The sequence below is a fragment of the Xiphophorus maculatus genome, chromosome 7 (assembly GCF_002775205.1).
Source record: "Xiphophorus maculatus strain JP 163 A chromosome 7, X_maculatus-5.0-male, whole genome shotgun sequence".
Taxonomy (NCBI): Eukaryota; Metazoa; Chordata; class Actinopteri; order Cyprinodontiformes; family Poeciliidae; genus Xiphophorus; species Xiphophorus maculatus.
Genome location: NC_036449.1, coordinates 1,025,275 through 1,048,964, shown reverse-complemented (window position 1 = coordinate 1,048,964; position 23,690 = coordinate 1,025,275).

Below are 23,690 nucleotides of genomic sequence, written 5' to 3'. Positions count from 1 at the left end.
ATATGCAGTATACTTTCAACCCTACTTCTGCATCACTGGTCCTCCATCTCTTTTTTATCAACTCATGATAATGTCATATAGCAGCAGTAAATTATCATTTTATTAGTAATTGCTTCCCACAGCTATTTCAAATATCAAATGAGAAAATAAGTGCTAAATTAAATTACAAATGTAGTTAAGTGTTTCATTAAATCAGCCACTGTTTACTTTTCATGTTTCCTGGAATCCATTGTGAAATATCATTCTATGTATTACATTCTTCAAGTTCTACTTAGGTGATCCTCACAACTTAACTGTATGAATATCCTTCAGTGTTACTCTCCAGTCTACATTTAGAAACTGACAATAGAGGAAGCAAATGAAGAAAAACAAAACATCTCTCTCAGCAGACCAAAGAGTAGTGTGACTAGTGGTTGACGAAGGTTCATTGTGTAATGCTCATGGATGAATAAGCTGAAAAGAGGAAGCTGGCAGCTTCTGTTTTTTTCGGCCATATTTACCAGTTAATCCAGTGAAGGCACTCTGAGAGGTTATTAAGAACTCAGTGCAGTCATGTTCTTTCCTTGCTACTGTGAAACTTGCAATTACTAATCCAATTTAGCAGCAGAGGAGTCATGTTCTGTTTCTGTGTTAATCTGGTTACAGCAGCTGTTTGGTCTCCTGCTGACTATGGTGGGCTTACTTAACACAACTACCAGCAGAGTTCCCACTGGCATAAGGGCATGGAGATTCTCCTGATAAAGATTTTGTACTGAAAACATTCCCACTCACCATGTCTCAAGATTTCTGTGAATTAATTTAAAGGCTTTTGTCCGCTTTATCCAGAAAGGTATTAGAGCAAGAAGTAGAGTATAAAGCATTGATTGAAATTCACATTGAATTATGGGTCTGGAAGAGAAACAAAATCTTAAAACAGTACTTTGACAGAGCTTTACTGTGTTTTGGATGTTTTAATACCTTATCCTATTTTTTTATTTTTTTCACATTTTAACCACAAAATAAGATATACTTCCATGCATTGTTGTACAGAGGAATGAAAACACACGGTTTTTAGTATAACTGAATATAACTATATTCAATTAAATAAGTATTCTCTTACTAATCTTTAGGGATTTTAAAAGATTTTTCTGTTGACGCATCGATTTGTGATTATTATCTAATCTTCAGGTAATAGGTTAGTATCATATTGTTCTCCTAATAATTGCAATACTATTGGAAGGTAAACTGTTCATTTTAAACTGCATTGCCATGTGATCAGTTGCACAATCTATTTAAAAGATAGACACTGTATTCAATAGAGTGTAAGTCAAAGAATCTGGGCGTTGCTCACAGGAAAAAACTGAACAGTTTGGGAGCAGGGCCACACCCAAAGCACACCTCTAATTTTCCAAATGATCTATTTATATTCTGCTCACCCATTCATCCCAGTCTGTTACGTTTAGTCAACTGTCACATCCGTGACTCTTTCTGCGATTACAAATCTTTAAATTCAACTCATCAGAGAATGCGATGTGGCTATTCAGCTCTACCCTTCTGATTCAGACGATGACCTTCAATACGCCATCTGCTGCCGAACATTCTCCTCTTCCGGTACTTAGACAAGCTCCAAGTCGCAAACGCCTGCGCTCTTTCACCTTTGATACTCGAACTCCATCTCGTACCTCATTAGCATCATTTCAACATCCATCCAAGGTTCATCCTTCACCTCCAACAGCATTGTAGTCCCATGGCCGTAGACCGCAAAGAGGCGTCAGACATCAGGCTCGTTTTTTCTCCACCGCCTTCTGGAGTCACTCAGTCAAACAACACCAACACATCCACATCGCAGTTCTCTACCGCAGGCATCTCAACTCGTCGAGGCCTCAGATTCCGGCTTGTCGCTTACCTTTAAACACTCTCTACATGAGAAAGGAATCCCTTTCAGCCGCTCAGATAACGTCTGTTTCCTCCTCCAACATCTCCGGTGAAGTCATTCCGATGCTGGCTCGTAGACCTCCAACAGAGCGTCAGACTCCTCCCAGATCCCCGCTTACTAAGTGAATCTCTCAGCCAAGCAACACCAACATATGCACATCTCAGGGTTCCTCCTCAGAAACTCAAAATCCTACAGCACCACCACCGAAGTCCAAACATCCCGGGCTCCCGCTTCCTTCTCAGTGTCCGCTTCTTCCTCCAGTGCCTCTGGTGACTTAATTTCCGCCTCCCCTCGCACCGATTCCGGACCTCTCCCCTAGTGGGATCATTTCATTCCTATCCTCCCAAGCTTCACAAAGTATGAACATTTAAATTTGTTTTACTGTATTGTACCATAGCAGGACAGTAGTATATCTTCACTTGTCTTAAGGATCACTTATACCAGTCTGAACAGTAGTGATTTACATTAGGTTTCACTTTTTTTACAAAACCTGCTAGCCATCTCGCTTTCGTTCTCTTCTTCTCTTTACATACAGCATCTTTTAATATATAGATAATCAGAGCTCCCGCTTCTACGGTGGCCCTGAGTGCAAACTTCAAAAAATTCAAAAACACAACATTAACATAGCACAATTACAAATTACAAAAACACAACAACATTAAGAAAGCACAAATACAAATTAAAAAAAACACTACAACATTAACAAAACGGAAGAGGTACGTCCCAGTGAAAGACATGAGAAATTGCTGATTGGACAATAGCTATGAATACCTATACACTGAGTCCTACTTACATAGCCACCATCTTGAAAGTGGCAGTGGAGAGAATGTGCTGCGTGGACTAGTTTCAACTATTTTACAGTACAAAGTGGACCCACTGCCTTAACCTTTCACAGGTAAAAATTAAAGATAATGACAATGTAAATTTACGAGCAGAATTTCTTGACTTTGTGGCCAGTACTGTGCATTTCTGTGGTGAAACAAATTTCTAAACAACAGAGAAATATTTCCTTTGTAACTAAATTTCCCCAGTTAACTACTCTGATTTTCTTAGCTTAGCTAACTTTTTTTGTAGTGTTTTTCTAAAGAAGGAGAGGCAATGGGAAACCTGCCTCTCCTCACAGAGTGTGGACCATCATTCTCCCCGGATGACCAAATCAAGATCATTCATCCGTTCAACCATTATCCTTTCATCCTTCCATCCCTACATCCATCATCTCTACATCCCTTCATCTCTCATCCTTGATCCCTCATCTCTACATCCCTTCATCCCTCCAACCTTCATCCCTCATCTCTACATCTCTTCATCCCTCATCTCTACATCCCTTCATCCTACATCCATCACCCCTTCATCCCTCACCCTTTCATCCCTTCATCAATAAATCTTTAAACATATATCTTTGTGACGTGGCCTTTGCTAGTGAAATATGTGTTGGCAATTAATCAAATCACTGTAAAGTTGTCTGCGATGGACTGGCGATGTGTCCAGGCTGCCATATTTTATGATTTCTTGCAACAACTGCCTGTTCGAGGTACTCCAATAGTGTCACTCATCATGTCTTGCTTATGATCCAGACCATGATCACATCATTGTTCAGAAGCACTTTTTGTGGCCATGACTTGATGCTGCCTCACAGCATGCCTGTGGTTATGATTCTGGTCCATCTGCCTGCTCATGTCTCCACAGCTACTCTCCTGCTCTGCTATCAGCTCAGCTGTTGCACCTGTGTCCTGCTGCTCAGTCGTGCAATCAGCTCATTCCATGCACCTGTTACCTGCCTTCAAATACAGCTTTCTTGCAGACAGACAGTGCCAGATTTTTGAAAGCCATAGATGAGTAGATGTCCAGTGGGCTTGCCTGCCTGATGACAACCATGTTTTTGTCTCCTAGATTTCCTTGCCTTGCTTTCTATAAGGGGGTACCTCACTGTAGTGATGGCCAAATGAAGCCTCATGAAGCAATGAAGCTTCCGGCCCATTGCTTTGCCCAAAGGTTCGTTACTCGGTGGTTCATTCATTTCTCACTAGTGACATCTGCTGTTCAAACTGTGACAGCCTTGTCACTCAGACATATTTAAAACAATTAGTACATGAAATATTGTCACAAAATTTTTGTCAAACTCATGTTTAGTAACAGGAGAGTCAATTAAATCCTATTTAATCTTTTTTAGTTATTAAAATGATTTGTAGTCAATCCTGGCATATGTTGACTGTCAGTGGCTGTTTTCTTTTGTCATAGACTGATTTGACAATAGACATTTGTTTTAGTGTACTCGGAGTGCGGTGCTTGTTGGGGCAGACAGTATTCTTTGAGTTTTGATTTGCCTCCTAAAAACTAAAATTCTTCAAAAGTTCTCTTTTTCTTGGATTCCTATTGGCTCTCTGATCTGATCCCTAATATTTTTACTCATCAGGCCAGAATTTTACTCTTCCAACAGCTTTAGTCTGTTTCTGCTGTGCAAGACTGATATATTTTTGCAGAACAAAGAAGTGTTAATTTCAAGACGGTGAGAATTTTGGAGGTGATGGGGTTAATTATTTTTTATTTAAGAACCTTGTGAATGATCATCTCAAAGTATTCGCAGATGTCAGATTTTTTCTTCTCGCTGGCTCCTTTTCAATCAAGTTCATTTGTGTAGCATATTTCAGCAACATTGCAGTTTCAAAGTGCTTTACATAATAAAAAACACACAAATATAATGTCATAAAATATACCATAATCAACAATTGAGAAAATCAATAACAAACATTACATTTTGATGAGTGTCATCATCAAAATCATTAATGCACATGAACTATAAAGGTTCCTTTTATTTCTGCCACTGCTAAAGACAAACACTCCCCTGATGTGATCAAATACAATAACCCGAGCAGCGGCTCATTACGCCTTTATTTTGAAAACCGACACGCAAAATGAAGCAGTCACGTGACCCATGCAATGTGAGGCCTCGTTTGTTGCCAGTCAAGTGGTTTTCAACAAGACGACACAAGCCTCGAAGCGGGGTTTCAGATAGCCCATCACTACCTCACTGGCTTCTGCTGTCCGGACACTGACCACATTTATGCCCCACGATCACCGACCCATGTCTAGCCCTTGGCTTTGTCTGCCTGATTATGCTTTCTTGTGAATGACCCTCTCCTGTCCCATGATCCTGTCTGTTGTCAGTGTTATCCTGCTCCAGGTTCCTATCTAAACTACCAGCCCCAGTCAGTATTTCACTCATAGTGATGACAATCATCTCTCGCTTATCGGCTCCCCTGGTTCTAAAGAACTGAAATTCAGGATTCACAAGTCCATCTGGATTCTGAAAAGGTTAGTGGCTCTTTTACTGAGTTTTCTGTAATTCCATGAATTCTCGGCAGCCATTGGCTTGTTTCTTTCCCCAGTTGTTATTGATCTTGCTGCTGCATTTTCCTGTTACCCACCAGAAAGTTTTTTTGGCTTTGTGTATGGTTGAAGCTTACGGTCGCCTGTCTGAAACCTTAGTATCTCAGTTTGTATCCCAGGTAAGGGAGGCATTCTGCCGAAGCCCTAGTGCCACAGATAGCCTAACTTCAGGGTTTCAGTGACAAGGCTGTCACAGTTTCAGCAACAGATATCACCAGTGAATCATACCTCACTAGTGAGATATCAGAGCAAAAGGAAGGCAGAGTGTATTGACCAAGACCTACAGGTCTATTCGCATTGGATGAGGTGTTAAGCCACCTCTGAACAGGAAACCGAAACAGTTCTCAAATATGCATGAATGAGTCAAAGCGACACTCCAGGTATACGTTTGATTAGGAAAATTCTTGGAGATCAAAGTCCATTTTTCACAACTCTCCACCACTCAGACACCCTTTAAAAGCTGGACTCCAAAAAGTTGTTTTAGCGGATCTTATATCTAATTCATCACTAAACTCTCAGGTTCTGGACTCCAGCCTTTTGTGGTGCTTTCTCCAGAACCATCCAGACTAGTCGGGTGGGACGTCGCAGGCTCTTATTGAATTAAAAGTACAATTTGGTCATAAGATCCATTTCCTCCCATTTTTCTCCCTCCAGCCTATATGCTTTTCCCACTTGTGTGTTGTCATATTTACAGATGGTGTGAGTTTGAGCTGTCTCTTCAGCTGCTTCCATGCTGAAGAAAATTACTTTTTACTAACTAACCTCATTAAGCTTCACCTTAAAAGTCTGAACTGTCCAGACAAAATGGAAGAATAAGCAAATCAAAATAAGCATACAAGTAATTTTTTTTAAATTATACATTTTAAAACACTTTGAATTATTTTTTCTATCACCTTCCTAGAAGTCAAACCTTTTTACAAGGTGGTAAACATAAAAATGGAGGAAATCTGTAAGTGGTCAGATAGTATGTCACAGCACTGGAGAAGTGGATCTGTACAAAAATATAAAGCAGACAGAAATAAATCAACATCCTTATTAACAACAAAATGAGTTATTACTGGTGATTATTGGATTACTATAACAATAGAGAAGTGTTCAGATGAGAGGAAAACAAGTATGAACTCACATTAAACACCGTGTTTGTAAAACCAAAGGTCAAAACTAATTTGGAAATAATTTTTTTCAGTTAGAGTTGATTTGTTAAACTCTTGCTGATGAATTAAGAATGTAATTTTAAATACCCCAAAAGAAAAAAGTAGTTAACATCTACATAAGATCTTCCTGGATTAATTTATTCCATTTTTTTAATGAAAATATTTTGTGAACTATGACCCCATGGTTATGATTTATTTCTCTTGTTCTTTAAAACATAAATGTTCAGTTCAAGAATTTATTCATTTTTCCAGTAGTTTGTTTGATCATAGTTAATATCATAAATGTTTTTGATGAGTACAAAAGTAATTCATTCAGAAGCATGTTTGTTTGCATGTTCAATTGATAACCAGACATGTTTTTTCCCCTTTTCCTTTAGAAAATGATCTAATTGTAAGAACTAAATTAAAACCAACCTATTATTATTGAAAATTATATCAGTTACAAAATATTACTTAAACATGGCAAGTCATTTAGATATTGAAAATGATTTAACATCTTTTTGTGAGTATTGAGAAATGACCTTGTTCAAACCCCGCACAGTCGGAGGTGCCAGCCCTTTTCGACACTGAATGTTGACTAGTAGTGAAGAGGATCACAAGGGGGCATTGACTCTGACATTGGAGCTGGCAGCTTGCAGCAGCATTTAAATGTCCAGGGTATCTACAGGATATTTATAGTACAAGAATGCTCATTTGTGAAGGTCATTAGTAGTGCAATGTCATGATTATGTTATAGCTGAGAATCATGGTTTTGCCCAAGGCGCAACCAACAATTGGTGACCTTGATAGAGAGGATAACTGTGAAACCAAGTTTAAATTGTTCTGCGGTTGGATTGGGTTATGCACTAAAACTTTCTATCTTCATTCTTAAGGTGGAGATGCAGTGAGGGTAACATATTCTAAAGAGTGTTTACTGTAAACGGTATTATGATGCAGACCAAAGAGCTACAGGTGCTAATTGGACAGAAAAAATATTATTCAAGTATTCTCCTTGCTCTACAACATATAGACTTCACAGACGAACGCCAACTGTTAGAAGTATTGTAGTTTTTAGTAGTTTCTATATAGCACACACACAGTTCCACAAGGTGTGTGCTAATTGATAGGATGGCAAGGCTCGAATCATTCAAAAGTTAAATATGTGTGTGTGTGTTGATGATTTCTTTATTTAAATGATTAGATTTGACAGTTCATTTTTCAATTTGTTTACCACTTGTTGGCCAAAAAATTATATCATGATATATTTCTGAAATACCTTGACAACGATCTCAGACATTTTTTTTATATACATTTCTTTTTACTACTTTACTCCTTTATTACTCTTAGTATTCCTACATTTAAAAAATTGCTTTTCCAGCAATGAAAAAATTTTATTTATATATGAAATTCATATTTTTCCTAAATGATGTGACAAAGTGGTTCAGTTTGTGTTCACCACTAGTCCCTTATTCTTATTTCTGATACATTTACTATTGGTTGAACTTGTTTATTTTGTTTCAGAATATATTCATGGTATTTGTGTTTTGTAAGAAATGAAGTAGTCAACAATAGAGAAAGAAGCTTTGGCAATAATATGGGCTCTTGACACTTTAAAGCGGCGGTTTTCAAAGTGTGAGGCGCGCCTTCCTTAAGGGGCGCCAGAGCACTTTAGGGGAGGCGCGGTGCGAGGGAAAAAATAAGCCGGAAAAGAAGCTATCTGCTTGCTGTCTACTGATGTGAGAGAAAGAATGGACAAATTTTTAGTAAAGAAAAAGGCAGGGGAGACGAGCTCTGGCGTAAGTAGAAAAAAGAGGAAGTATGACCACGACCACTTAAAATTTGGATTTTCCTGCACTGCTCCCGATGATGCTCCAAGGCCGCAATGTGTAATCTGCAAGGAGGTTCTGGCTAATGATAGCATGAGACCCCGTAAGCTCCGGCGTCACATTGAAACAAAGCACCCAAGTTTAGTGACCAAGCCGCGGGAATTTTTTGAGAGGAAGCTGAAGGAGCTGTGCACACAGAAAAAAACAATAGAGACGTTCAGTACTGTTAACGCTAAGGCAACCGAAGCATCTTATCGGGTGGCCTTACGCATTGCAAAGACGGGGAAACCCCATAACATCGGTGAAACTTTACTCCTTCCTGCTGCTAAGGACATGTGTTCAGTAATGATGGGAGAAGCTGCTACTGCCAAACTGAATGTCATCCAGTTGTCTGACAACACCATCCAACGCCGAATCTCACATATGGGCGCAGATGTGCGGCAACAGGTAGTGGACAGTGTTCGTGAAAGCCCCTCCTTCTCCCTTCAGCTGGACGAGACGACTGATGTCGCCAACTGTGCTCAATTAATGGTGTATGTGCGTTATGTTAAAGAGCTAAATGTGCATGAGGAGTTTTTGTTTTGTCACCCTCTGCCCTCGCGCACTACAGCAGAAGAAATCTTCAAGGTTTTGAATGATTTCATGCGGGAAAATAATGTGGATTGGGGCCGCTGCTGTGGAATATGCACTGATGGGGCAAGGGCAATGACAGGCCGGCACAGTGGTCTGGTAAAAAAGGTGCAAGCGGTCGCCCCGGCTGCTATTTGGACGCACTGCATAATCCACCGCCAGGCCTTGGCAACTAAGAGGATGCCCCAAGAGCTGCGCACTGTGCTGGACGAGGCAGTAAAAATTGTTAACCTTATAAAGTCGCGCGCCATGAATGCCCGTCTCTTCTCCATCCTCTGCAACGAGATGGGCGCGCACTTTAAACAGCTGCTTCTGCACTCGGAGGTCCGGTGGCTTTCCCGAGGAAAGGTTCTCACGCGCCTTTGTGATCTCCGTGAGGAAGTCCTTCTTTTCCTCGCTGAAATCAACTCTCCACTGGTAAAACACATGGAGGACATGAAGTGGGTTGCAAAGCTTGCCTATCTTTCGGATGTCTTCGAAAAGATAAACACACTGAACATCTGTCTGCAGGGCAAATAGTGCAACGTTTTTTACGCACACGATCAACTCTGTGGATTTAGGAAAAAGTTGGAACTGTGGGTCGCGCGTGTGGAGCGGGGATCAGTGGAAATGTTTCCCACCTTAGAGGATGTTTTGGCCAGAGCGGGGCTGAAGGTGGAGTTTTTACAGCAGGTAGCCTGCGTGCATTTGGAGGGGATGCGCGAGCAGTTTGGAGAGTATTTTGGAGAGGAGACAATGGCAAACCAGTGGGTGAGAAACCCATTTTCCTTCCCCGTGACACTCAAAGATGGACTTTCAGCAGGAGAGGAAGAGGCTTTGGCTGAGCTGAGCTGTGACATGGACTTGAAACAGAGGATGAGAGACATGTCACTTGCGCACTTTTGGCTGTCAGTAGGGACTGAATTTCCACAGCTCTCCACGAAGGCAGTGAACGTGCTCATCCCCTTCACTTCAACCTATCTCTGCGAATGTGGGTTTTCCGCACTCGCAATGATAAAAAGCAAATACCGGTCAAGGCTGCTGGTTGAAGATGATCTGCGGTTATACCTCTCCACAGTGCAACCCCGCATTAACCGGATTTGCGCAAAAGCACAAGCACATTGTTCCCACTAAAACTAAGGTGAGTTGAACAGTAATGTTGCCAATGTGTTGCCATGTTGCCAATTTAGTTAAAATCATAAATAAAATGAGTTACACATGATTTAGGACCGTGATAGAAAAAGAAAGGGTGCGCATAGCGTGCGTAATTGTTTTTTCCTTTGTATGCCTCCGCTCTTTCATACAGCACTCTCTTTTAGCTCGAGATAAATTGTTTAGATGAGCCACAAAAAGAGCTCCACAATTTTGCAACTGTTTAGGTTTTTGATTTATTTTTTAATTTCAATGAAATGTGCAACATTTACAGATGTGTTCCAAAGATCTGATCAAAATGTTTTTGTTAAGATGTAAAAACACTGTTGGTATTTCAAACATTAAACTCAGAATCTCAGATGTAACGTTTGTTTGAGAAAACGGTTGAAAAATGAGTTTGGGGTTGTTCTTATCATTAGAAAAATGAAAAAAAGGGCGTATTTGCCATACAAAGGCCCTGATAAAATAATTTAAATGGGAGGAAATGTTTTAAAATGTTCATGTGTTAAATTTCATTCAGATAAAGTGTCATTTAAGATGAGATGGTTCTAAAATAAAAGCAATTAGAAGGTGTTTTGTTGTGGCATTTGGGGGGGGAGGGGCGCAGCAGGCATTGTGCTCCTTGGAGGGCGGCTCACCCTTTCATACTTTGAAAGCCCCTGCTTTAAAGTATTATCTGCTGGGTGGTGAATTTGTGCTTGAGACAGACCATCGAGCTTTACAGTGGATGAACAGAATGAGAGAGACCAATGCAAGGATCACCAGATGGTACTTATTGTTGCAACCTTACCGTTTCAAGATTCAGTATAAAGCTGGAAGGAGGAATATTGTAGGGGATTTCCTTTCCCATTCCTATGAAGACTGAGTGACTTAAGGGGGGGGGATGTGACAAAGTGGTTCAGTTTGTGTTCACCACTTGTCCCTTATTCTTATTTCTGATACATTTACTATTGGTTGAACTTGTTTATTTTGTTTCAGAATATATTCATGGTATTTGTGTTTTTACTTACCATTGTTTGTCCCTTGTAGATCTGCAGCAGGGCAGGAGTATGGGAGGGGCCTTCCCAGTATTTCCTGCTTAAATGGCTAGATGATGTCACTGGTTGCCTTGCTGGGTTCTACCAATTAGAGGGTTTTCTTTGAATATTGATCTGTTTGTTTTTCTTTAAAATAACTTTTTGAGTTATCTTACAGGGTTTATTTTGCAGACTATTTCATTATGTAATAGCATAAATTTGTAAATTAGATTAGAGTTTGTAAATTAGATTACTAATTGTATTTTTGTTTCTGTTTAGACTTTGTTTTTTTTTACCTGTAATTGTGGCTTGGTCCACTCATGTGCAGGTGTGTTGCCAATTGGCTATAAAAAGAGTGTTTTTGGGAAGCTCAAGGAAAAAGGAACGGTGGTTGTCAGAGTGTGAAGAAGCAAATAAAAATTAATCAGAAGACTCTGGAAACTGGTGGCTGGTGCTGTTTGTTTTTGTTCACCTTGTGCCTCCTTGACCGCACTATTTTACAAATGAATTTCTGATTCAGGATGTGGAGTAATAAGCACCTTCAACTCTCACTTCCAGTGATTTCTTTAGACTAGGGTTTACTGTTTATCTTTAAGTTTCTCCCCCTTATCTATGGCAGGGGTCTTCAGCTCCACTCCTCTAGGGCTAGGTTCCTACAACTTTTAGATGCGCTCTGCTTCAACACATGTGAGTCAAATAATTAGGTCATTAGCTCTACATACTGAAGAGGTACAGTAAGTCATTTAAATCAAGTGACTATCTTGAGTGTTCTTTATTTATAAACACTTAGTAAAACGTGGCAAAAGAGATAATCACGGGGTGCTGTGGTGGCGCAGGGGCAAAGCAGGCCTTAGTCCTTGTGGCGGTGGTCACAGGTTCGATTCCTTGCCTGGCAACATTTGCTGCATGTCTTCCCCCTCTCTCATTACCCTGTTTTCTGTCAGCCTACTTTCAAAAAAAGGGCACTAGAGCCAACAAAACCTTTAAAAAGAAAGATAATCACATTGGGCTTTTACTGGTTTCTATCCAGTACATACTGTACTTTCTGGCAATATTTTTACACTGTCATTTTAATGTGGTTCCATGCATGCGGGCTCATAACTGAAACTGACTGCATCAGGATGGATGGTCACAGCAGAGCCTTTTTATCTGGGATGTATTTTTACTTTACTGTGGTCTGCAAACTACGTCAGTCATCGTATCTCTTGGAGGTAGGATGACATCAGATGTTTAACAGTGTGGAAAAATTTTGATTGCTGATCAAAAACTCCCTACCACAAACTGAAATAAGTAAAGCTGAATGTTATCTCCAGAGGAAACTCCATTGCAAGAAGCTCAAGTCTTCGTCGGACTGTTAGAGCTGCGCTAATGGGTACACAAGCTTTCTTCCAGTAACGGAACTGCCTGGGAGTGTTGTGTATTTGCAGAAAATTGTATCTAAAACCTTATCTGACATGTTTGATACTACAGTGCCATACTGTCAAAAACATTGACAGTACTGCACTCCCTTTTTAGAGCTCTCATTTAAGCAGATGCCTGCACATCTTGACTTGCAGCAACATAACATACAACCAAGATCTCAAACATTTTGGCTTGAACTTAATAAATTCAGAAATGAAAGATGGATCAAATTAGCAACAGTGGACAATGTCAAAATATTCATGAATGCAATACATTAATCATTTTATAAGGAAAAATAATTTATGAAAGAAAAAAGTTCTTTAGTAAGAACAGTTTGTTGTACAACTTGTCTGTGTTCTAATTCCTACAAGTGTGTGTCCATTACCATTGCCTGAATGCTGAACCTGTTCAGTAATGTTTCTGGGACAGGTTTGATTTAAGCTAAACTAGTGGTGCCCAAAGTCGGTCCTCGAGGGCCGGCATCCTGTTCAAATTTGCTGACAGAGAAATTACAAACCATTATTATCTTGTTTAAAGCCAAAAGTAATTCAATGCTGGGAAGTATCAAAAGCTCTTAAGAAAGGAAGGACCTTTTTAATTTAAGGGAAAAATATGAATTTGTTGTGGTTTTAGAAAGGCTTTTAGCCCACATACAGAACACTCTCAAGCGGCAGGATGAGAAATGAATAAGTTTTATTGAACAAATAAACAGTTGTGAAAGAGTGAATCTTCTGTGGTTTTGACTGGAGGCCTGGGGGAAACAAGATCACTGGAAGCAGAGTAATGGAGAGGTCAGTGGACAGCAGAGCAGGGACAATAATACTGGTGAAAATTCTAACGCTTACTGGTGATGAAGATGATGGTCGGCCAGGGGGGAAAATGAAGAGATTCGGGGCTTGGGCTTGAGTGGGGCTTAGTCCAGATGAGCAGGATGAATTTTTGAGAACTTGTGGAAGCTGCTGTATGGATGGTAGTGATGTTGGAGAACCTAGGTGGTAGATATGGGGCATCTGAAGGGAGCGTGTCAGATGAAGCCCTGCTTCGATGCTTGAAAACCACGTGACTGGCAACAAACATGGATGCATGGGTCATGTGACTGCTTCATTTTGTGTGTAGATTTTTAAAGTAAAAGCGTGATGAGCCACTGCTTCATGGGTTATTGTATTTGATCGAGCATCAGAGGAGTATTTGTCTTCAGCAGTGGCCAAAATAAATGGAAGAATGTTCATAGTTCATGTGTATTAATGATGGCACTCATCAAAATGTAATGTTTGTTACCAGTTTTCTCAATTGTTGATTATGGTATATTTTATAACTTTATATTTGTGTGTTATTATGTAAAGCACTTTGAAACTGCATTGTTGCTGAAATGTGCTACACAAATAAGGTTGATTGAAAAGAAGCCAACGAGAAGAAAAAATCTGACATCTGGGTGTCATGAAGCGGTGTGGTGAGGGGTGGTGAGGCAGACGCAGTGGACCCAGGTCAGATGAATATGAAGATTTTAATAATAAATAAGTCCAGTAACAGGCAACTCGCACAGAGACACACCGACGACGAACAGACTAGACATTGATGAGGACCCGACGAGGAACAAGGAACACAGGTGGAGTTAAATACACGGGAGGGTAATCACAGAAACGAGACACACCTGGGAACAATCAAGGGGAGGACAGGACAACGAAGAGACTTAAGGACACAGAAAACTCTAAATAAACACAGAAAAACACAGATCCTGACACTGGGAATACTTTGAGATGATCGCTCACAATAAAATTCTTGAATAAAAATAATTAACCCCTTCACCTCCAAAATTCTTGAAATTTCCACTATTTCTTTATTCTGCAGAGGTATATCAGTCTTGCACAGCAGAAACAGACTAAAGCTGTTGGAAGAGTAAAATTCTGGCCTGATGAGTAAAAATATAAGGGATCAGATCAAAGAGCCAACTAGAAATCCAAGAAAAAGAGAGGTTTTTAAGAATTTTAGTTTTTCAGGAGGCAAATCAAAACTCAGAGAATACGGTCTGCCCCAACAAGTACTGCACTCCGAATACACTAAAACAAGTTTTAGTGTATTCACTAAATCAGTCGATGACAAAAGAAAACAGCCACTGACAGTCAACATATACCAGGATTGGCTACAAATTATTCTAATAACTAAAAAAGTTTAGTTAAATAGGATTTAATTGACTCTGCTGTTACTAAACACGAGTTTGATAAAAACTTTGACAATGTTGCATTTACAAATTTTTTTAAGTATGTCTATCTGAGTGACAAGGCTGGCACAGTTTCAACAGCAGATGTCACTAATGAGAAATTAATGAACCACGGAGTAATAAACCTTTGGGCAAAGCAAGGGGCTGGTAAACTTCATTGCTTCATGAGGCTTCATTCGGCCATCCCTACTAGGTGGAGATCAGAGAGGTAAGCACTAAGAAATCTACAAGAAACTGGGGTTAACACAGTGAAACGACTGTGTGGCTTGGAGTACCATTAGGGGTGAACACTCAGGTGTCAAAGGACTGACGTCCCACTCCTCTTAAAGCCTGGAAGATGACAGAGATTGTCTGCAGGTGTGAGTGATAATTAGCAGGTCCATCCTGTGGTGGAGAACCTAAAAAGTGGAAGGAGATGGAAACCCCACACAGAAACCCTGACTCCCAACAGAATTAAAAAATTTAAAATTCAGAACCACAAGAAAAAGCTTTTGTATTTCAGCACGTGGGGTGAAGTTGTAGAATGAGTTAAGGATGGAAATCAAACCATGTCCAAATGTCAAACAGTTTCAAATGATCATTTTAAAAAATGCTCATCAATATGACAAATAACTTCTTTTGTTACTGCTATTATCAATGTTATTTTTCCTATTTAATGAAGTTGTCAAATATTTCTGTATTATAGTATATTCATTTAATGATTTTCTAAAAGAGTTCAAGCTGGTGTTTAGCCATGATTCAGGATTCCTTCAATTCACATGAATTATGGTGATCAAGCAAGGGCAACGTGAACCCGTTCCAGAACCAATTTCACATCTCACCGTTTGCAATAAAAAACATTTTACTGATTTCAGTCTCTCCTGTGGTCGTTCTGCATGTGGGTAAAGAAATTAGCCAACATGACAAGCATGACACAAACAGCTCAAAAGAGGAAAAGAAAATGTATCCTGGAGGTCTGAGTGGCGGTAAATGTTACTGGTTAAAGTAAAGCTTTTTTTTTTCTTGCATTTTTTTGTGTTTCCTATGAGGACAATAAAATTCACACAGCAAAACATTTGGATTGTTTGTGGATTGTGGATCCAAATGTGGATTGTTTGGTAACAGCCCAAACAATCCACATTATGAAATCAAAACAAAACATTATGAGAATCAAGTTGCCATTATCTGAAAAAAGAGAGAACAGAATTTTACTGTGTAAAGCAGCCACAACCAGGAGGTGCTCGTAACTGTCAGTCAGTAACTGTCCAGTACTGACTGAAGAGTCACCAGAAATAACCAGTTCAAATGATTTCTTCTGATAATGAGACTGTTGGGAACTGGGGGTTTTGTCCTCTTTTGTGGGGGTTTTCTGGTGCTTGCTGCTTCCCTCTCTGTCCACTAGATGGTGCCAAGAGGCTGCTCCTCCTGGAGGGCGTGAGTGGGTCCTACACACCTGTAATTTATCATCTTACCATCTAAGAGTATATGAGGAGCAGGCTGCCAGAACTTCGACACCTGAGTGTTTGCGAGTAATGGTACTCTGCGCCCTTCCAAGCTAGCTCTCAGTGTTTTCTCTGAAGTTGCTTCTAGTAATATATTCTTGCTGCCTCTCTCTCTTAGGTGTTTCCTTGTGACGCTCTGGAAAGACAACTTTCGTTTGGACCCCTAAAGCCGACACAGCTTTCAAACAGCTTAAGTCTCTTTTTGAAAATGTACCTGTACTCATCCAACCAGATCCTAGTAAACAATTCATTGTAGAAGTAGACGCATCAGATACTGGTGCTTTCACAAATCTCTGACCTAGATAATAAAACCTATCCTTGTGCCTTTTTCTCTCGCAGATTGTCTCTGTCAGAACACAACTATGACATGGGTGATGGAAAACTGCTTGCTATAAAGCTTGCTTTGGAGGAGTGGCGGCATTGGTTGAAGGGTGCTGAACATCCCGTGCTGGTTTGGACAGATCACAAGAACATGTCTTATCTCCAATCTGCCAAAAGATGAAATCCCCGTCAGTCTTGTTGGGCTCCGTTTTTCTCTTGATTTAACCTTTCCATTTCATATCGCCCAGGAATCCAGAAACATTAAGTCTGATGCCTTGACTTGACTCCACTCGCCTGACAATTCAGAGAAAACTCCAGCCACTATTCTACCCCACAGCTGTACTGTCGCCGCTGTGACCTTGGAAATTGAGGACCTCATCCATCAAGCTCAACTATCCGAACACGCTCCAAAATCATGTCCCATTAACAAGATCTACATTCCCACCTATGTTCGAGCTCATCTTATCCATTGGATCCATTCATCTAAGTTCTCCACTCACCCAGGTATCAGTTGCAGCATTTCTCTTGTTAACTGCAGGTTTTGGTGGTCGTCAGTTCATAAAGATGTGAAAGAGTACATCCTAGCCTGCCCAATTTGCGCCAGAAACAAGTCTCTGCATTAACCTCCGTCCGGTCTTCTACGGCCATTACCCATACCCAAACGCTCTTAGTCCCATATCTCCATCGACTTCGTCATCGTCTTGGCCCTTTCCAAAGGTATGACCACCATTTTCACCATCATTAACAGTTTTTCCAAATTCTGTCACTTAATTCCCCTCAGAAAACTTCCTACAGCTTTCTAAACTGCCCAACTACTCATCAAACACATCTTCCGACTGCATGGAATCCCTCAAGAGATCTTGTCAGACCGCAGACCACAATTCACCGCTCAGATTTGGAGAAACGTCTGTCTAGCACTCAACACAAAAGTCACCTTAACCTCCGGATACCACCCACAGTCAAACGGCCACACTGAACGCATGAATCAAGAACTAGAATATACACTCCAATGCTTCACTTCCACAAATCCCTCCGAGTCAGTTCCTTCTGTGGGTTGAGTATGCTCACATTTCTGCTGCAACTGGTTTCTCTCCATTCAAAGCCTCCTTAGGTTATCAGCCACCCCCGCTCTCCTCTGATGAAAGAAACATCTCAGTCACCTCGGTCCAGCCTCACATACACCACTGCCAGAACATCTGGAGAAGTGCCATCACCACTCTCAACAACACTGCTGTACAAAACGAGCGTCTCGCTGACTGTAATAGAATCCCTGCTCCCACATACAGCCCTGGCTAAAAGGTTTGGTTATCCCGTGACATCCCACTAAAATCCATGTCCAAGAAACTGTCTCCTAGATTTATCGATCCATATGAGATTGAGTCCATCGTCAGTCCAACTGCAGTCTGTCTACATTTTCCATCGTCTCTCCGGATCCATCCCACGTTTCATGTGTTGCAGATCAAACCAGTCCTGACCAGCAAGTTGTGCCCTCTTTCAGAACCCCCTCCTTCCAGCCGAGTCGTTGATGGACATCAAGCCTTTACTGTTCGCCAGGTCGTGGACTCCTGTCAGCGGGGTCGTGGTTGGCAGTACCTCGTTGACTGGGAGGGCTACCGCCCCGGGGAGCACTCTTGGGTTCCCGGATCATTTATTTTGGACCCTTCCCTCATTTCTGACTATTGTTCTTCTCTCCCTTCATGTTCTTCTAGGCTGCCAGGTGGCAACCTTTGAGGGTATGAACTTTGTCCACACAAAGGATTTTAAGAGCATTATTGCTCTTGGTCTCTGTGTAGAATCTCCATCAACAGACACCAGAAACAGTTTGATGTGAATGTGTGAGTTCAAAGTGGATAAAGTTGGCTGGACTAGCCAGTGACATATTGCTGATAGCAAAGTTGGCTGGGATCAACTGTTTGGATGTCACTGCACATGTCACTGCACATACTGCACATGAGAACATCACACCCACAGTTCTGTCACAACAAAGTTGAACATGAGAACATCATGATGCTGGGCTGTTTTTTCTGTAAAGAACAGAATCAATGTAAGATTAATGTAAAAATATGTCTAGAAATTCTTCATAAAAAATCTGAAGATGAAAGAGAATCTTCAGCTAAGGCTCACAAAGGCTTTTCTGCCAAGTGTTAAACACATTTTAGTAAGAGGGTAGAATATTAATTTCCTGTGCCAATCAACCCTATTGCACCTGAATTGTTTTATGAACTAATTTGTTTTGATTAATTTCTATGTGTTGTACAAGTGTTATAACCAACATTTGGTGTGAATGTCATAAATAGTAAAAAAAAAAAAAATTACTCAAAAACATTGATGTGATCAGTACTTACTGTATGTTCTCTGTTGTAATTAGCAGATATAATGATGGCTTTAACAGTTGACATATTCCAGTATGTTCAAGAACTTCTTCAATAACCATTAATACAAAATACTTTCTGTATTAATAGTCGTTACAATGATTACAGCAATTAAATTCTTGTCAGCACCCCTCAACTCCCAAATCTATGCCCCCAGGGGAAACACTGTCCTCATCTGACACATACAAAAAACCTCTAGGACTCAACATGTTAACAAAATAGTAATTAAGCCTACAGCTTTGTTTTTTACCGGCATGAAAATACAGAAGGCAGTTGGGATTCAGTATTCTGGCTGGTGTATTGAAACTATAGCTATCACTTTAGAGAACAGTCTGATCCAACTAAGTGAATATGAGCAGCACATTTTCAGGTGTTGTGTCAGATACAGTAGAATGTTGTCTGACCTGTGGCCCAGCAGCGCTGAATGAAGAGGTTTGAGAGAATAGCTGCTGTCCAGGTGTTAAAGCAGTCATCAACATGCACATGGTGCTGAAAAAAGCTCTGAGTAACAGGAATTTTGTATTAAAGTCCATCGAAACACAACACTGGTGTAAAGGCCATTGCTTTTCATGCAGTTTGCCTTTGCTTTTTTCTGTTTCTAAAAGCAACAATGATTTTCCATTTCTACATCTGTGTAGCAGAGAATAATAAATATAAGATTTCTTTTTTTCATTTTAGGATGAGTGGTCAGACTGCTCTATATAAAGACCTTTCAGAGAAAAAATATTTGTGTAAGCTATGGTTGAATGCTTTATGGACATGAATGGTGAGACGTTTCCATTTAGACCAAATGGGGCCTATGTATCAAAGGGGGCGTTTGGGCTCACTATTTTCATCTGTCTGCTGTGGTATTGAGCAGTGCTTCACTGGTGTTTTTTCTCTCTTTTGATTGGGAACACGCTCTCCTCATCTATCCCTAAGCATGAAACAACTCAATTCTGGATGAACATGTCGGGGTCTCAGTTACACTTCTTAGTTTCATAAAGATAAATTTAGATTCTAAAGTTTGGGATACACTTTAACTAAATGTGTAGATAGGCTCTGCTGCACTAGAATAATTGCTTTGTGAAGAGGTCTCACTTGAAAAGAGCACACTGGAAAAAAAACTGCTCTAATTTATGGTAAAATACTGGCAGTTTTGGTTGCCAGAATTTTACCATATAAAGACAGTAAATGTCTGGCAACCACAGCTACCGGTATTTTACCGTATTTGCTAAAATACATTAAATGTCTGGCAACCACAGCCTCTGGTATTTTACCGCATTTCCCAGTATATAGTGAAATACCGTATTTCCTAAAATACGGTAAATACCGGCAGCTGTGGTTTTACCGTAGTAAATACGGCCATACTGCCTGAGACATTATGGTATATTTAGCAATGTGACTTTAGCAATACCGTGACTTTAGCAATACAGAACTGTAAGCCTTTTATGCAACTTACTATAAAACCAAAATATATACCATAAACATTAGTATAAAACACGGCAGGATCGTGTGATACATTGACATTTTATTGTAACAAAAAATCAACTTTATGGTAAATTACTGGTAGCCGTTACCAGAATTTTACCATAAAAACGACTGTAAAACACACAAGGAAATGTAATTTATCAGCATTTCAATATGGAAAGGTATAAAGTAAATGAGTCCAAAGTAAACAAAGTACAGACTATGAGTAATCCACTTATAGAAACAATTTCTATTTAAAATTCAATTTAAAAAATTGTTTCCTGTCCAGTTTCCTCACAGTATTACTGAGATATGAACAAAACAGCATGTGTCCATATGAGAGATAACCTATTATAGAAGAAAAACATGATAAAAAGATTCTTGCTCTGGGTTGAGAGTAGGTATCCTCGAGTGATTCGAGTACCTTGATAATTAAAATTTCTCGAGGAAAATGTTGCGTTTTCTTGTTCAGTACTCATATTTGCAATGAAACGCACTTCTTTTCGTTAGATAGCTGTGTTCGCTTTATTGCTAACGTTCAGGTTACAAACTTCTTCACTTCCATTGGTTAGAACAGTGCTGCCTATACACAAGAACTCGCTCTCACTGCCCCCAGTGGACAACAGCAGCACAACAGGCACATAAACAGAAAGTGACAGGATACAGAACTTGCCACTGTACTTTTCAAAGTAAATTAGAAAACATGAACACATAACACAAAATAACTCAAAGATAAGTTAAGATGAGAACATATTCTAACAGAAAATTTAACTGCCTCGAAGCTTCATTGAATTATATTTTATTATTTAATGCTCCATGTTAAAACTGGATTATTGCTTGCGCCGCGCTCTCACTTCCGCCTGAGTTGTTGACGAAAGCTAAGTGTTAGCAGCATAACTTCCAGTTTTCAAGTTCGGCCTGGGCGGATTTTATTGATTGATGATAACGTCCAGGTCTTTGTCATTTTTCGGGGGACTAATAAGTATCCTTAAAATAACTGCCGCAATGCTTGGAGTACAGCAGCTTTTCTCTCCCAGAGCTGCTGCCTGGTGATCGGTGTTCAGAGCGGCGAACAGCACTGAAGGTGTATTTATACAGGTAAGCAGATAGACTGAACACTGTGGGCGGCTGCGCACTATTTGATTAACGTAAGTGTAGCTTTACGGACGAACCGTAAAATTTATTTCATATCATCCTCGTCTCAACAAATGGGGTTTTGGAGCACATCGTAGCGACACGTAGCTGGTAGATGTGTTTCTCTGTGTGATGAACGAAGGTGTCAAATCCCGACGCTAACATGGACACAAAAGTTGTAAATGTCTGGGCAAAGTGAGATTTCATCTATTAAATTGACTGTAGCTACATAAATGAAAAGCTGGAGTATAGACATTTTTTATAATTTTGTGAGATTGCCTGTTTATTATTGTTGAGGAAAAATGATTATTTTAATGCTTAATACAGTTAATCTTACGGCATGTGTAAAAGGTATATTGAACATTCTTATTTTGAACAAATTTCTTAATTTTGAACAGGTTTGTGTTAAGGATTTAAAACTAAACTATTGATGGGCAAGTATTCAAACTACAGTAACCAAATGCAGATCAAAGGGGATCTCTCAATGGGGCTCCTGCTGTGTTGTCAGAGAACAGGAGGCCATAAAATTAGCATCTCCTGCAAGGCACTATCACTTGAGCCTGGAGGAGAGAAGTCTCTTTGGTTCACAGAAGATCAAAAGTCTTCCAGAACCAACATCTGGGATGGTGTAAAACTGAATACAACATAGAATGTTGAAACCACTAACATTTAATTTCTAAGACATTTTTCTACGTATTAATAACATGTTTTCTAATGAAGATTGTATTATCTAATTGTAGAACTACTAATCTAGTAAATGATGAATGTATTTGAAAATCGTACTATCTGTGACTATATCAGAATCAAATGGAAATTGTTTGAATGAAAATGTTTTGTTTAGTATTAGAAAATTGCCCAGGATTTATGCTAAATGGGGTTTTGTGAAGATAACCTTTCCTTGAACCAAAATTACTGGATTTAAGTTTCTCCTGAGAATTTATGTAAGGAGAGATAACGGGAGAGACTCCGGATTCCACAGGTATCTGTGAAATCTTATCTCATGTTTTTCTTTACCCAAAATGACCGTAGAACCCAGGAGGCCAGGACGCAGCTGTTGGCTCTTTTGTTGAAACAGAGAGCAAATGGCCTTTGATCTTTGGCGTAAATTAGGGGGAGTTCTAAGTTTCTCTGAGTGTCCAAGGTAGCTCCCAGTTGGTCAACCAGAGGTACGCCTTAAGTGAATATATTAAAAAGGAAAGACACACCTTCAGTATAAGAGTTCGTGCACAGGAGTAATAATTCAGACAGCTGCCACTATTTTGCTTTTTTGCATCAGCTCTCTCCAAAGACGCGTCTTTGCCTTTTCTTTCTCTATTTTTTCTTGTCTCAGGTAATGAATGTATATCTCTGTTCCTCTGCAGTTTTGTTGTTAATTCATACGTTGCTTTGTATGGGATTAAACTCTGTAATTCTGTGACGTCAACATGCATTGTTGTTTTTCCTTGTGGCCGCATGTCGCCCGCTGAGAGGACCTGGGAGTTTGAGGAAGAGAGAGAGCCAAACTTTTTTCCAAAGTTAATTTATAAATTATTCTTCCTTAACAATTTGTTAATTGAATATAATTTCATATTTTTCTTCAGGTTAACTTAGAAAGTGAGCTATTATTGTTACAGGTTAATTTTCTAAACTACAGAAAAGTTATTGTTAGGAAAGCTCAAATGTGAAAAATTGGACTGATGTTGATATGCGATAGTACTACTGCTATGTTAGATCTAACAATGTTTTATTTCATCTTTTTTTATCCGATTATTCGATTAATTGTAAGAATAATCGATAGATTACTCGATTACTAAAATATTTGTTTACAACAGTCCTAGTTGAGAGTAACAAGCCACTGGGTCTAGACTTTGCTCAGGAGGTTGTGCAACATGGATATGGTCTTCCCAGTCACAGGTTGAGCTTGAGACTCATATGTTGTCAATCAGGTGTTTACCGCAAGATCCTCTCTGCAGTTGGAAAACAGAAACAAAGCAAACGTTAGAATGATGCACTGCATGTACATCATATGATCTCAGCATTCGTTTAAATGTTTGTTTCACCTTTGTTGAGTTGCACACCTGCATCCATGGAGACTGGAACTTTAACCAGGCAGTGTGATCATTTCTGACTGAAATTTCAGAAGCTCTTAAGCCTTTGTTGTCGTCAGGTGTGATGCCTTCTGCAACCAGACAAAAAACACAAACAAAAAACATCAGATGAAGGCCTGTTGTTTCAGGAAATTTTATATCTTCATCCTTCCATTCTCCCTTTTAGGAAAAACATGTTTCTCTTTACAA